Below are 16299 nucleotides of genomic sequence, written 5' to 3'. Positions count from 1 at the left end.
AGAGAAAAAGGCAAATTGTCTGCAATTTGAAAATCAAGCTCAGCGCTTCTTTCATTCTAAGTTCACATTTATTAATTTTATATAAATCCTTAATGTTGTGAATAAACAAGGGTGAAAATGCCACAAAATTCTGACTCTCACTCCTACCTGCTTTTTTAGTTGTCATTGTTTGATGGAAGTAGGTATGGTAGTGAGAGGGACACATAACGTGGACTGGAATCTTCTTAATTATTTTTCTTGTAGGTTTTTTACACATTGGTGGTTGGAGTAGTTTTAATAGTGCGCCATGGAATTTTGGAGATAGACATTTAAAGAAAAGCTGTGAGATAACAAAAGGAAATTGTGCTGTGATAGCTTCCTGCTCTTAATAGTTACTTCCAGAACATGAGGTCAAAAGTTAGAATACAGCTATAGCTTTAGGTGCCATCAACTCTCAGTATGATATAATATCTAATTGTTGCTCAGCATGTTGTCCTGGTTCCAGTTAGGACAGAGTTAATTTTTCTCATAGTAGCTGGTAGGGTGCTATGTTTTGAATTAGGATGAGAAGAATGCTGATAACATGCTGATGTTTTAATTTTTGCAGAGCAGTGCTTACACCAAGCCAAGGACTTTTCAGCTTCTCGCTCTGTCCTGCCAGCAGGCAGGCTGGGGGTGCAGCAGGAGCTGGGAGGGGACAGACCCAAGACAGCTGACCCAAACTGGCCAAAGGGGTATTCCATACCATCTGACGTCATGTTAAACAATATGTAGGGGTGGCTGGCCGGGGTGGGGGGGGCTGCTCGGGGATAGGCTGGGCATCGGTCAGCGGGTGGTGAGCAATTGCATTGTGCATCACTTGTTTCTTACACATTATTGTTATTAATACTATTATCATTATCACTATTATTATTATTATTGTTATTATTATATTCCTGTCTTAATAAACTGTCTTTATCTCAACTCACAGGCTTCACTTTCCCGTTTCTCTCCCCCATCCCAGAGAGGGAGGGGGGAGGGTGGGCGAACGGCTGTGTGGTGTTTAGCTGCCAGCCGGGTTAAACCACAACACATGTGTATAGCTTTTTTAAAATTTTAGGTGGGAATGAGAAGTAGAAGAATTTCTACTATTTTTATACAATTGAATGAGTTCTAATGACCATTGAGACACTCATATAAAATTTCCTGTGTAACTTTGTAATACATCTGGACTGCAGACAAACATCAGCCTATGTTTTCAATGGGCCTCTGATAGTGAAAACCCTACAATACCAATGTAGTATACCTTTGTAATATCAATAGGTCAAAATACATCTTTCTGGGATTCCCATTAACCATACCAGTACATCATTTTAAAGTTCTACTTGAAAAGTTAGACAGTTCATTTTCTAAAGTCAGTATTTCCATCAAGTTTGTGCAATATATGCAAGTTTGTGCCTACTTATTTTTCATTAGCAGAAATTGAGATTATTAGAAATATAACACAGGTTATACTTAATCTTTCATATTTGTAGTTCTGTAGCTCAGTACTACGTCATGCTTTTTTATCATTTCTGTTCGTGTTAAACTGTATGAAACATAGTTTGCATTTTTATACTGGCCTACAACATACAATGATTTATAAAGAAGTGCAAAAATATCAATTATTTAAATAGTTAGATCTTTCCATTTAATTTTGATCTGATGCCTGTCTCCATATTCTAACTTTTTTTCATGGTGTGAGAAATTCCAAATGTGGAACATGTGTCAACAGGCACAATAGTGAGAAATATTGCTAAAATATGATTGAATTCAGCATGATAAGTTATTCTTTAAATGCTGTTGTGCATTTTTATTGCCTAGTTAAGCAGTAAAATGAATGTGCTGTTGGTTATGAATATAAATATATCTCAGCATGTTTTAGTTAGTATGTCAAGATAGAAAAATACTGCTTCTCAGAATCTATGATTTTTCTCATAGGAAAGAAAAAAATCACACATATAAACCCAGATTGTCTTGTTGTGACAACAATTAAAGGAATTTTCAGCAGTACTACTATACAAACCAAAGGAAAAGTGATTCAAAGACATAATCATAGGCTGAACTGAATGCATACTTTTATGCTTGTACAATTACACGTAATTAAGTAAACATATTTTACTTAAGATGGTCACATGTAAGACTGCAGAGTTGTGTACAACTGTAAAGGGATCGAAGACTATTTAGAGCTGTATAGAACATCAGAGGGATGATGTAGTACTCAAAAAGGCAAGGTATTTGAAATATGTTTCAGTCTTTATATCCACAAAATATGTTTGGAAAAATATCTTTCATATCTCTTAAATATAACATATATTCAACATTTCTTTAAAAAAAAAAAATAGAAAAAAAAAAAGCCTCCTTACTGTGACTTTCAGTCAGTGTTTACCGTGGAAGCAGTACACACATCTAGGCTAGCACCCACATGCTTCACACCATGCTGGGATGAGCCTGAAAGATCTGCTCATACCACAGCATCTAAGAGTTTTTTTAGCATCTCCAGCTAGGTTTATTAGAATAAAAATCAAACTATTTTTAGACACAGAAGCTCAGAACAAGACAGACTATAAATAAAAGAATGTGGAAACAAGCAGTGCTGGAATCTCTGTGTGAAAGATGGACGCTTCCTTTCAGGTTTTCTCTTGGGTTAACAATATGTAGTAGCTCCTGCTTGTACGAGACTTTGCACAATCACTTTGGTTTCCTTTGAAAAAATCTTCTCCATTATCATCTCCAAGCCCAGTTTATGCATCTGTTTCCCGTCAGTGTACCCAAGCCCTTGCTATCTTTGTCTGACTTCCTCCACCACCTCAGCTTTCTTCTTGACCCTTTCCCAATGTGTGTTCAAATGCTCACAGGAAAAGAATAAAGTTTTCTTCCTTCTAAAAAGACATTGAAAAGTGCTTTTTGAATTAAGACCAAATCACAAAATATTATTACACTGCATAGAGTAGCATATTTTGTATTATCATGAAGAATTTTATCATGAAGATTACATTCCTCTGACCCTGAATGCCTGCTCAGGCAGGTGTTCCCACCTATAGATGTCCAGGATCTTTTTGAAGTTTTTTCTTAGTTTGCCTAAGTAAATTTATTTGTTATATTATTTCCCATACTAGTGTTGTTTTAAAATGTTTTTTACTTTTTATTTTTTCTGGTCATTCTTCTTTCTGTATTTATTCTCATTTAGATTGTGTATCCACATAATCATCACTTGAATGCATTTCATATCATTGTTGCACAAAAATTTTGACATTGTCTTTGTTGCATTATTCTTTATTTACTCATTGTATGGCATAATTAAATTATTAGATAAAATATTTGCCTCTAATGACATAAAAACTTAGTCTCTTCATCATTTTCTTTGATTCTCACAATTTCATAGCTAATTTTGGAGATCAATGCATCATATCTGTAAGTATATATTCACAACACAACAGCAGCCTATGAAATTAAAATACTGGAAACCTATGTTTTTGCTTAGTATCAACTTGTATTTTTACATTTTACGTTGCTGAATATAAATACTCAAAGGAAAGGTGGAAACTAATCTGGAAGGTAGAGACTTATTTCTGACAGGACATTTTTAATTTTAAGCACGTGTAAAACCTTCTCTTGTTGCCCCTGCTTGAGCAAGGGGTGGACCACATGACCTCCAGAAATCCCTTCCAACCAAGTATTCTGTGATTCTGTGATCTGTGAAAGAACAAATGAATTGCTTCTGAAATACTGCTGTGAAAATAATTTGCAATGAATAATTAATCTAACATTTATTTATTTACTTGTTTATTTTGATAAGACACAGGAATTTAAGCTGTTTTAGGATACTTGTCATTTTTATTTGTAGTCTTTGGCTTAACTATAAATTGTTCCATGGGGATACTTACCATTTATAACAAGTTGGTGATAATTTCTAGGAGATGTCATGAAATATTTCTTTGTCATGGAATAACAGAATAGTTGGACTGAAATGGACCTTAAAGATCAGTTATTCAGTAGGTAGGTATCTAAATATTATTATATTCTTTTGAGTACTTAGAAGGGAAAAATGTCTATAGTGTTTTCTCCAGAAAACTACAATTGTTAAATGGTTTCCACTTTTTTATTAGTTTATAAAAAGGTAATAATTTCTGAGGTTTTTCAGCAGACCTCTCATTCTCTGTGCTCAGAAAACTTCATAAACTATCAACACTTTCATTTGCATATGTTGGCTTGTAGGCCTCCTACTTATAGTACTTTACTTTGTTTCTAAACATCTTCACATTTTTATAGAATACAATGACTAAAATCATTCTGCAAGAAATGCATATTAAGAAGTGGGAAAATTGTGTCAAAATAAGAGAAAATCTGCAAATGATATGTGAGCTCAGTTTTCAGTCTGATCCAGTTCTATTGCATAAGGAACAATTATGTCCTTTTTCTCAAACAGTGTTCTGCATTTCTGGAATGAATAACCTTTGAGGTTGAATGAAAAGCAGAACTTCTTTATGAGGGTACATGATTTTAGCCAAGAAAATAACCCATAACTCATGGGGTATGGGAGATATTTTTCCATTGTGATAAGATGTAGCTCAAAATTCTGATAGCTGTAAATAGCTTGAATTTATTATTTCAAAGTCAAGATCTACAGCCCAAGTCAGAAAATAAAAAATAATGGAAAGAAAAACACAAAATATGTTGAAGATGGAGTAAATCAGAATTTATTTTGATTAATTGAAAAGTTAATTACTATAAAGCTTCCTCTGAGCAGCATAGTGGTAGGTAGAAAGTGTGAGTGACCTGTGATTTCATTTAACACTGCAAAAAGTCAACGTAATGCACTAAACTATTGACTCTTGTATTTGTGAAACAGATAATTTGATGCTTTATTTTACTCTAGAGTAAAAGGAAATCTTCTCTTCCTCTTGATAAACCAAAAATGAAGTAGAAAAATTGAGACCAATTAGACTCTATGGGCTTACGTTCTAGTCCTCCACTGACACCTTACCTGATCTGTGAAGCACACTGGACACAGGACAAACCTGTGTCGTACAATACCATTAGTGGTCATCTCAAAAGGAATCTTATGTCTTTACAAAATGTTGAGTCTCCTTGAGACTTATATTTCTTTTCCAATATTTCCTATCAGAAACTCTTTACTCCTTGTAGCTCTGTCTCTGTGAAATAATCTCAGTGAACCAACATCAGCAAACAGGGGAAGATACTGGCCGAAACAACAACAACAACAAACAACAACAACAACAACAAAAACCTAAGAGGAGCCCAGAAACTGCAACAACTCTGGAACGTTGTGGGTATGCCCCAGGGACTGCAGGACTATCTTTTATTATTTTATTAAAGGAGACAATATTGGATAATGAGTTTGAGGCAGTCTGGACTGGAAGATCATGGGATCATGGGTTCATATTTTTCGTAGAAATATATATTTAGCAATGAGTTTTGAGAATTTAATTTATTTAAGAGAGGCACTGTGAATACGCAAATTTTATTTCTTCATTCCACTTTTAGAAGACAATATATTAGGTGAGATGATGCCTGTCTTTGGAATCCCAGTGTAATTTCTGAAGGGTCTAGGAGAGCAAAACCATTTTTATCCAAATATTATTGAAAGTAGATTGATAAAATCCCATCACAGTAGTAAACAAAATAATATGGCAATAGCAAATGCATGTCAAGATGTGTGATTCAAGTAGGAGGAGAAAAAACAAGAATGTCCCAGTCATATACAATTAATTTAACAAGGATGTAAAAGTCCACATTAGCATAATTTTTAGGTTCTCTAGAAGAATTTGTTGCATAAAATAATGAACATAATGTGCTAATCTGCCATGGAAATTGTGTGACCTAGATAGATTAACCTAGCTATAAAAACAAAGGAGGAAAAAATTATGTAAGACCTAATTTTACATTCTTATTATGTGCTATTAATTTTTCTTCTGTATCAGCCATGGAAGAGGAAGGAGACCTATTTTAACAATATTTGCATATCTATATACCTTCTAGCAAGAAGTAGTTTGTAGTGGCTTCTATATTAGAAAATAATTGTCCAACTCAGACTAAAGGGAATGCAAGAACTGTATTGTGCCATCTATACTATGGTATGGCTTTAATTTAATATATACTGGGTCATTTTATTTAATTTTACTTCCTAAATAAACATACCGATAATACATAATGCTTTATTGTAATATCATAGAATCAATGAATCATTCAGGCTGGAAAAGACCTCCAAGATCATCTAGTCCAACCTTTAACCTAGTACAGATAAGTTCACCACTAAACCATGCTACTAAATTCCAAATCTACATGTTTCTTGAAGACCTCCAGGGATGGTGACTCAACTGCTTCCCTGGGCAGCCTGTTCCAATGCTTCAAAACCCTTTCAGTAAATAAATTTTTCCTAATATCCAACATAAACCTCCCCTGGTGCAACTTCCGGACATTTCCTCTTGTCTTATCACTTGGTGCTTGGGAGAATATCCAAACCTCCACCTTACTACGACCTCTTTTAATGTAATTGTTAAGTACAATAAGGTCTCCCCTGAGCCTTCTTTTCTCCAAGCTAGACAACCCCATAACCCCTAGCTACTCCTCATAAGACTTGTTCTCTAGACACTTCACCAGCTTTGTTGCCCCTGTTTGGACACATTCCAGCAACTCAGTGTCCTTCTTGTACTGAAGGGTCCCAAACTGAACACAGTATTCAAGGTGCAGCCTCACCAGAGCTGAGTACCAAGAAACAATCACTTCTGCTGGCCACACTATTTCTGATACAACCCAGGATGCTGTTGGCCTTCTTGGCCACCTGAGAAAACTGCTGGCTCATATTCAGTTGTCTGTCCACAAATTGAAGGATTTGTTAGTGTTAGATCAGAGATTGGACTAGATGATCTTGGAGGTCTCTTCCAACCTAGATGATTCTGTGATTCTGTGAAATACTCCCAAATCCTTTTCCCCTAGGCAGCCTTCCAGCCACTCTTACTGGCCTACTTGCCGGTAGCATTGCGTGGGGTTGTTGTGCCCAAGTGCAGGACCCAGCACTTGGCCTTGTTGAACTTCACAGAGTTGGCCTTGACCCATCGGTCCAGCCTATCCAGATCCCTCTGCAGAGCCCTCCTGCCCTTGAGCAGATCAATACTTGCACCTAACTTGGTGTCATCTGCAAACTTACTGAGGGTGCACTTGATCTCCTTGTCCAGATCATTGATAAAGATATTGAAGAGAACTGGCCCCAGTGCTGAGCCCGGGGAGACACCACTGGTGACCAGCCTCCAACTGGATTAAGCTTCTTTCACCTTGACTCTTTAGTTTATAATACATCATACTTTATTGTAGCATAACTTTTCTTCAGAACAAATAAAAATTTACAAATAGGGATTGGTTAAATAATTTTAGCTAACTAGTCACAAACTACTGATAGAGACATCTTCTTGTTGTTCATGGACTTTTATTCTGAGCTCTTCTTATATAATTCCATTTATTCTTCACTGAAGAGTCAGCACACCTGTTCCTGTACGTTGCTACCTAGATAATTCATTAAAATCATTAGCATCTAACCTGCACAGATTAACATTATCTGAAAATTTTGTCTGCCTCATTAGCCAAAGAGTTTTTTATTTGCTTGTTTGTTTGTTTGTTTGTTTTAAAATTAAACCATTTTAACAGCAGCTAACTAATGAAGACACAAATCAGGATGTTTGAGGTAGAGCAATAAGGAAGATAAAATAATATATCCCTCAACCAAAGAAAGGGTTCACTCAGTCCTCCTGTCTTTGGGACGGAAGTTTTGATCAAGCAAGCCCCAGCCATGTAAAAATATATATATACATATATATTTCCAATATATATATATTGAAAAGGGAGAGGGCATGATCACTTCCCATTTTCCTCCCTACCCTCCGCTCCCAAACATAGTCAAAACCTAAAAGTCTCAGCTTCTTCCACACCACATATTGTAATCATCATGGCAGCTAGCCTGTTAAGGATCCTTTCCCTGTTATGGTACAAGACTACAAGTGAAAATATCATATTCTTTCTCCATTCTTCTTTTCATTCTTCTAGCTCCATGTGAGGAATAACATTCTGCAGAGTAGTGTGATACAAGGTGAAATAAAAGGAAGAGGCAGACTGGCAAACAGGTCTGATTTTGAATAACGAAAGTGTGCAACAAAATTTATAAAGACACTAAATAAACTTACATCATTAAAACAAACAAACAGACAAAACAAACGAAACCAGCCCTTTATCTGTCCGGGAAAAAAAAATAATACATTTTTAATCTGAACAGTCTTTTCTTTTTTTTTCTTTTTTTTTCTTTTTTTTTCTTTTTTTTCTTTTTTTTCTTTTTTTTTCTTTTTTTTTTTCTTTTTTCTTTTTTCAGTACATCATTCTGATGGAGATCATGCAAAAGAAATAGGTTAGACTAAGAAAACTCTGCCAACAAGATAAACCTATAGTCACAGACACATCTAATTCCCCAAGATTTCATCGTTAATATTTTATGGTCCTCACTGATCTGCCCAGTCTTGAAGAAAAATGTATCTTTCATTTAAGTAGACAGGGCAAAGTAATAGAATTTATTTGTATCAAAAAGAAAAAATAAATAAGTGAAATGCAAAGTACAATAAGGATGTCATGCTGCAAAGTATTCAGTTTACTCACTGTTACTCAAAACACTTATCACTGCTAGCTGTATTTATCTGAATAGCAAAAAAGCATTAGCATACATGTCTTCATTCCCATTAAGATGAAAATATGATGAATGCTATTTGTGGGTGTTTTTAATCTCTGCCTAAACACTTCATATTTCTCAGTCATTCTATAAAATAACATCCATTTCCTTTGCTGCAGATTCCTGTAAGATACCACTACTATTTCAAGTTTAACCTATCAACACTTTTGCTTTATCAGTATTAAAGAGAATATAAGAGGGAAATGATTCTTTTCCTGCATTCACTGATAAATCTCAATGCAACAAGGTATGTTTACTTGGGTAAAGATGCTTGAGAAGACTGTACTATTTAAATAGTTTTGCTGGTGGGCGTGCTTGCATTGGTGATATGTGAAAATACAAGAACAGAAGCACTATGCAGTGCTCTATAGTAACTGTATCAGTTATGCTGAGATATAGAATAATAGAATAGTTTAGGTTGGAAGCGACCTGAAAAACCATCTAGTTCCAAGTCCGTGGCCACGGTCAAGGACACCTTCCACTAGACCCGGTTGCTCAAATCCCAATCCAGCCTCACCTTAAACACTTCCAGAGATGGTCTTCCAGTTCTTTGGGCAAATTGATCATTGGAATAACAAGTGTTTGCCTATAGTAAAGAAGAAACAATGAACTTAACGTAGGAAAAAAAAAAAAAGAAAGAAAAAAGAAAGAAAAAAGAAAACAGGTATATCAGTTATAACTCCATTAACACGTGAGTTGTATAATGTTGACCATGAACAACTCTGCTTGTAATATAGTGATATATATGATTCAGAGAACTTCAGAAAAACTCTTAGAGCACATTGCTTGTTCGTCCTGCCTAGGCTGTGATGTCTGACTCAGATCTCAAATATGTAATTTGCAGCCCAGAGCAAGAAATAGTGGAAACCTTATCAGATGGAAATAAGCCACAAAAACAGATACTGAGGTTTCTGATATAGCTCTAAAATCCATCACCTACATCTGAGGATTGTTTAGCTTTCTCATCATCAAATCTGTTTAGTATAGTATATTGGTGTGATGTAGAAATTTTCCTAGATATTAAAAAATCTAAAGACCAACATTCTCTGGGATGCATATATATAGATATGCAAGGTGATTGCAGCCAACTTTCTTTACCTTTTCTGTCTTACTGAGCTACAGCATTATCATGGTATGACAGAAATGATGGTTGGGAGCACTACCTATGAATGTCATATAGGTCACTTCCTACTCAAAATGGGACTATAACCAACCTGAGAAAAGACCAGGTGTGGCTTTGTCTAGACAAGGCTTGAAAATCTCCAAGTCTATTCTGCAGCTTTTCTAGTGGATTTTTTTTTTCCCTAATGTCTAATTTGAATGTCCAGCTGTGGTCTCTGACATTAATAAAGAGCTAAAACTACCATTATGTTAGCCACCCAGCATTAAATGTGGAAATTAAAGGAGGGAGAATAAAACTACTTACAACAGTCAATTTGTGCCACCAGATACAGGAACTAAAACATTAGTGCCAAGTCATCTTGCAACAGCTCATAAGTAAGACATGAAAACTCCCAGCAGAATGCTTTACCATTCAGGCTCCTCAGGGAACTAGTTAGCAAGGTCCCCTGGGAAACTGCTTTTGAAGGCGTTGGAGTCCATCAGTGCTGGTCAGTCTTTAAGCACTGCCTCCTAAAAGCATAGGATCGGGCAATTCCAAAAAAGACTGAAATTCTGGAAACTGAAAATGCTCTTTTAATTTATTGTCTTTAGTAGATTATTAGAAACCTATAACTGGGCAAAGACATAGAATAAAATACAACTTATATAAAAGACTAATGACTTCCTTTTTAAAATGTCATCAGTCTCTACAGTAGGTGTTGAAACTTACATGTTGTAGTTTTGATTGAAAGAGAGACAGAAAAGCAAAATTAGTCAGACTCAGAGTAGAAAGAGTTTTATATTAGTCCTTAGACCTATTTGCCTAAAATTCTTTCACTTACAAACATTAGGCCCTTTGCCAAAACTGATTAAATCATCAGTTTTACATTATTACTCCAGACATAAAGTAAATCAGCTTAGTAAGAAATATATACTTTGTGTTCTTTCTTTTACACCACTTTCTATTAAACTCCTAAGTTATGAATGCATTCAAAACATTCATTTTGTGATGCCTGAGACAGCTAGTCATTTAATGAATCTCTTGACCAAGGAATACATTCAGCAAAATGTGAACTCATTACTGGCTACAGATGAGCTACCTTTTCAGGCCTGATTAAGTTTTAAATAAAAGCATCTATAGGGAGGTTCACTCCATTTTTCTCAATCTATATTTATAGTCAATTCATGTCACCTCTAAAAACATCTATTTTCCCAACTCAGCAAAGCCCTAGCTCAAAATTCCTAGATTGTGTCTCTTATATAAGACACCCTCTTCGAGACATTTGTACCAAATCCTTTTCTCTCACATCCTTGAATGTGCCCTTTCATTATGCTCCTTTCATCACAGTTATGAGTACTCCTTTCTCCAGAAAGACTTTGGAAAACTGATCTTTGTTTTTTAGTTATATTCCTATGTAATATCAGACAGTTTGAGCTACAGTTGGGTCTGAAGTAGTTTCTCATATTTTGTCAACATCTCTGATCCCAGCATTCAGTGATTTACACTTATGTAGAAAACAGACAAATGAGCCAAAGTGCAACCCATTTCCTCATTGCCTTTCATGTTTATAAAGCTAGAGTTCAAGTATTTATATCCCACAGGAGTAGATTTTACAACCCTGAAACATAGGTCTCAGGGAGACAGAGACATAGTGTCCTTTTGTGTCAACATCCACCTATATCCTATACCTAGAACTGAGTTCCAGGGTGAAGACTCAAGCTATGAAGACTTTCACTAAAATATGCTTTTAGAGTACTTTCAAATATAAATTCAGAGAAGCTCAGAAAAGCCATAAATCCTCATCTACACACTTTGCACATAGTTTATATTGTACTGATTCATATTAGGTCAAATATTAAAGTGTTAATTTATACCAATATTCTTAAGCAACCTACAGAATCATGTATTATCTTTGGAAATATTTCACATAATGAAAACCATGTAGACTCTTATAGTTCCCAAATGACTTTTAGCGAACAGCGTAACCAACTAGCAACTTTTCACTAATTCCTAGGAAATGTATTTATATTTATGTATATAGAGACAAAATTCTAAATGATTACTGATTATAGATTTTTTATTTACATTAAGGAAGATATATTTGACTCTTAAAAACTGAATATTTTCATTTGGTAGGTAATCTTTCAGTATAAATGCAGTAAAATGCAAGAACTAGTACCTGACTCAGGAAAACTGAGTTTAACAATTGGCATCGCTTACAGACTATGTCAGCCCAGTCAAGACATTTTACTCTGTTTCCCAGTTTCAGGGTAATCAGTGCTTTAAAGAATCTCCTGCATCGTTAATCTAATGCTTTACAACTGTATAGCAAATCCAAAAGAGTCCATAAGCTAGTTCACATTCCTCCATCCACCGTAGGTCAGAAAACATGCCTACAGTTTTACAGCAAACTTAGATCTACAGAGCTAAAGTCACAAAATGGGAATAAAAATTTCCTCAAAAGGAAGCAAGGGAGATCACTGTTCACCATATTACATCTCTGCAAAATAATAAAAAAAAAAATTAAAAAAATATTAGAACAAATGCTCAGGTATTACCAGGAAGGCAACTGCACCTCAAATTACAGCGAAAACAACACAAACAAAAAAAGGTACCAAGTGCTACAGAGATAACTTTGGAATTTTTTTTTTCTTTATGCATATCTGGATATCAGCCTTACTTTGTACAAGAAGCTTCAAAGAAGCTACGGAGTAGTTTAGTTTCACAAGAAACACCTACTAGGCATCAAACTTATTCCAGCCAATTTTCAATGCATCAGATGAATGCAAAAATTAAAATGAAAAAAAGTCTCATTACATTTTCCCTTCAGAGGAAGGAGGGAGAAAATTCTTTCTAGTACCACATTCATTCATTCAAAACATGAGCTTTTGTCTTTGTTAAACATTTTTGATAGACGAGTGACTGTTATCAGCTGTAAAATGGGGTTCAGAGCTCTGTGAGCAAAAGGAAACTCAAAGACCCTCGGGGGAATTATTTGTGTTCTCTCTCATAGGTTACAGCAGTTATGGCAGAAAGAAAACACTCAACCTAACCCTGAGGCATTCTTCACTATTTCTGAATTTGACATAGGTGCTCAGAAGTAATTTGTTGCCACCATCTTCAGAAATAACCCTCAAGAAACCCATTAGAGCCTTTTCAGGTACACGCAACAGCATGAAAAAGCATTCAATTTTTAAGTTTATAGAAGTTTTTGTCTAAAAAAATGAAAGGGTCATTATCCTTTAGAGTTACGGGGTGGGGGGGGGTAGGAATTAGTAGGCCATAATCAAACTGACACGTACTAGCTAGACTAAGTTTCCTTCCCTTCCTCTTGCCTTACCTCGCCTCACCTCACTTCGCCTTGCCTTGCCTTTCAAGATATTTTGTACTTTAAAGATATTAATTTAAAGATTTCTTTTTGAAACAAATTGTGATACAGCTAAATATATACATATGTATATATTATTGCACTACATTGTGCATATACATATGCATTACATATATGCATTTATGTTTGCCAAAAAAAAAAAAAAAAGGCTGAATGACTGAATGCAAGTTAAAAAAAAAACAAACAAAAAACTGTTTTCAGTGTTTTCTAAGTTTTTTTTTTAATGAGAAATATCACGCATCAATGGTTTTCAAATATTTTCTTAGTGAAAAGAGATAAAATTGCAATCAAAACTAGCACATCAAAAGAATTGAGCAAATGATACATAATACAAAGCTTCAATACATAATTGTCCAGACTTCTTACCAAGAAAATTGAGATGGACTGTGCTCTTTTGGATAGTTTTAGTCACTAACATTACCACCTGACTTCTCTGTACATTTCATCTTTCCTATGAAATAGTAATGTAATTCAACAAAATGCATACAAACAATACTCTCAGTGAGAGACTACCAACAAAGCAGAAGAACCATGCATAATTTATCTGTCATAATCTTTAGTTAATACATTGGGCAATGTTCTAAATAGTGTGATTTTTAAAAACAATAAAGATGTCTCACAGAAATATTAACTGTATGTTATATTGGAAGAATGCAAAAAAAAAAATAATCCCTAAGATATCTACAGGGACTATGTTGTAATCCATTTTCTTGTGCTGGTATTGTTTCCTTGGGCTATTTTATCTGGCCTGCTGTACCAAGGCACAGAATTATGAACAAAATCTTCTTATGATGAAAGATTTTTTTTCCTCTAGGTGCTGCATTTATTTTAAATTTGCCCTATACACAAGCTGCACTACTTAGCTAATTTTTACACAAGAGAGACAGTTTTGAAGTCGAGTATTGATCCAGTCTTTACTGATGAAACTGTCCTTATTCCCTTCATCCCCATCACTAAAGCCTGATAACCTCTCACTTGCATATTGTTGGAAGTTGTTTTGAAAGAAAGAAAATGAAAGTGTTTATCTGTCTGTCAACAGTCTACTTCGAGTCTAATTCAGCTCCATAGGGTTCTGTTTGGGGTGAAGGGTTTATTTCCACCTCTTTTTCACACAGAGTCCCTATGGCAACAAACATTTCTTCTCACTGGACCTGCAATGTGTTTTCGTAGTCTGCCAAGACTCTAGTTTCACATGGGAACATTCAGTGATTCTGGCAAGGAGCCTTGAAGGAATGGGTATGGATAAGAAAAGAAAAGGGTATTTTTTTTTTTTTAACATGTATTATGGAACTCTACTGAATCTTAATGGAGTACCACAGGAGAAAATGAAGGCAGTGTATCACAAAGGTATGTCACGCATCAAACAAAAATCAAATGACAACATTTTGGCAACTGCATGAAGAAAATTTTGTGAGAATTATCTGTAGTAGGAAACACTAGGCATTTAAATATATATATATATATATTTTTTTTCTTGACTATGGCACAGTGCAGTCATGAAGACAACCTTTAGCTAATATTGAATGAGAAGATGAATACATTCAGTTCAGCAGTGGGCCATACACATATGTACATGCATATATAGCTATACTACTTTTAGAACCTTATGACTTCTTACTACATATACTCATATTGAAATATATCTACTGTAGTATTTAGTTTCCTTTTTTTCAAGTTGTTCTGTGTTCAGTATTATTCATTTTGTGTAGGGTGATTTAATCCAAGAAAACTGTTATAATGTTGTAAATGGATTTCACTTAAACACTCAGTGAAAATTAAAATAATACTTTTAATAAGAAATACGAATTGAATAAATAATAATAAATAATAAATAAATAAGAAGTAAGAAAAAATAATAAATAATAAATAATAAATAAATAAGAAATAAGAAATAAGAAATAAATAAGAAATAAGAAATAAATAAGAAATAAGAAATAAGAAATAAGAAATAAGAAATTAAGAAATAAGAAATAAGAAATAAGAAATAAGAAATAAGAAATAAGAAATAAGAAATAAGAAATAAGAAATAAGAATTGGAATGCAACCTTGAATGTTCTAAAATTCTGGAATGATCAATGGCTTCAATGCAATGCTCAGTACTTGAGGAAAGAAAAGAAAGATAAGACACTACTTAATAATGGTATAAACATGGAACTAAAAAGTCGTACTGAACAAGTGAAGATTTGGAGAAAAAAAAAAAAAGACAAATTTTGAGCAAACAGAGTTCAGATACCACAAGCAAGGTAAAGAACACTGAAGGGAATGATTGACAAACCTATAAAAATGAGTGCTGCAGCACAAGCTCTCAAGAAAAAAGCAAGAGGAAAAACAAATAAAAGGAATTCTCTTGTTTTGATTAGATTCTCTGCATCTAGAAGACAGATAATGGACACACAAGGAAGTAAAATAATCCAATTTCTTACTATTACATACACAATTACATTAAAAGATCGGTACTAGTATTGAAAGGCAAGCAATCAAAAATTAGGAAATACCTCAACTGTCTATTCCTATTCACTCTCAGCTTTGCCCCTGGGACACAGTTAATATGATAGTAATATAGTCACACATTATTTTGTCTCAATTTATCCTAAGGGAACACTGAACTGCTCTTTAATTCCATAATTGGTGAACAAGAAGCCAAGCTGTTCTGCTGCAGATACGAAGGCTAAGTGATTCCCATGAGGAAAAATGAGCATGTTTTTCTGAAGTGTAATGCACATTTGTTTCAGTCATGAAACAGGAGCAAACTATAGGGTTAGCAAAATAGTACTATTGCTCCATCTGCTCAATACTTGCTTCTGGTTTGATAGTGTCATGCCTGAAAATGCCTTACCAAAAGTTAGAGGAAGAACAGTTTAATTTTGTAAGACAGACTTCTTGATTGCTAAAGTTGTTTAGCCATCTATCTTGAATTTAAACTAGTAACAAAAAAGTAAAAGGTTTGTCAGAACATTAGCCCACACCATCCTGTTCCTTAAATATTAAGCATAATGCAGTTTAGTTTTAACTTAGTACAGCTATTCAAAATTAAATATATGAAGACAATCAACAACCTTCTTATAAATTCTTGATGCTGAG

General features: G+C 34.5%; 1 protein-coding gene and 1 long non-coding RNA gene across 12 annotated transcripts in view; one reads left to right on the top strand and one right to left on the bottom strand.

Moving 5' to 3' along the window:
* Positions 1–16299, bottom strand: part of MGAT4C (MGAT4 family member C) — a 427868-nt gene that overhangs the window by 26832 nt on the left and 384737 nt on the right. For 4 of the 11 annotated variants that reach the window (XM_083820114.1, XM_083820111.1, XM_083820107.1 and 1 more), the window contains one exon: positions 9246–9338. The exons of 4 other annotated variants lie outside the window; for them this stretch is intronic. The gene's annotated coding sequence lies outside the window, so the exon portion shown is untranslated. The remainder of the gene's footprint in view (positions 1–9245; positions 9339–16299) is intronic. 3 more of the 11 variants (XM_083820108.1, XM_083820110.1, XM_083820106.1) reach the window with 1 other exon arrangement.
* LOC310892403 lies at positions 4015–12943 on the top strand. The gene is made up of 3 exons (XR_014578103.1): positions 4015–5291; positions 8848–8975; positions 12844–12943. It is a non-coding gene; the product is annotated as an uncharacterized lncRNA (long non-coding RNA).

This window comes from Anser anser (genome assembly GCF_964211835.1).
Source record: "Anser anser genome assembly, chromosome: 1".
NCBI classification, from domain to species: domain Eukaryota; kingdom Metazoa; phylum Chordata; class Aves; order Anseriformes; family Anatidae; genus Anser; species Anser anser.
This window is presented reverse-complemented; position numbering and strand designations above follow the sequence as displayed.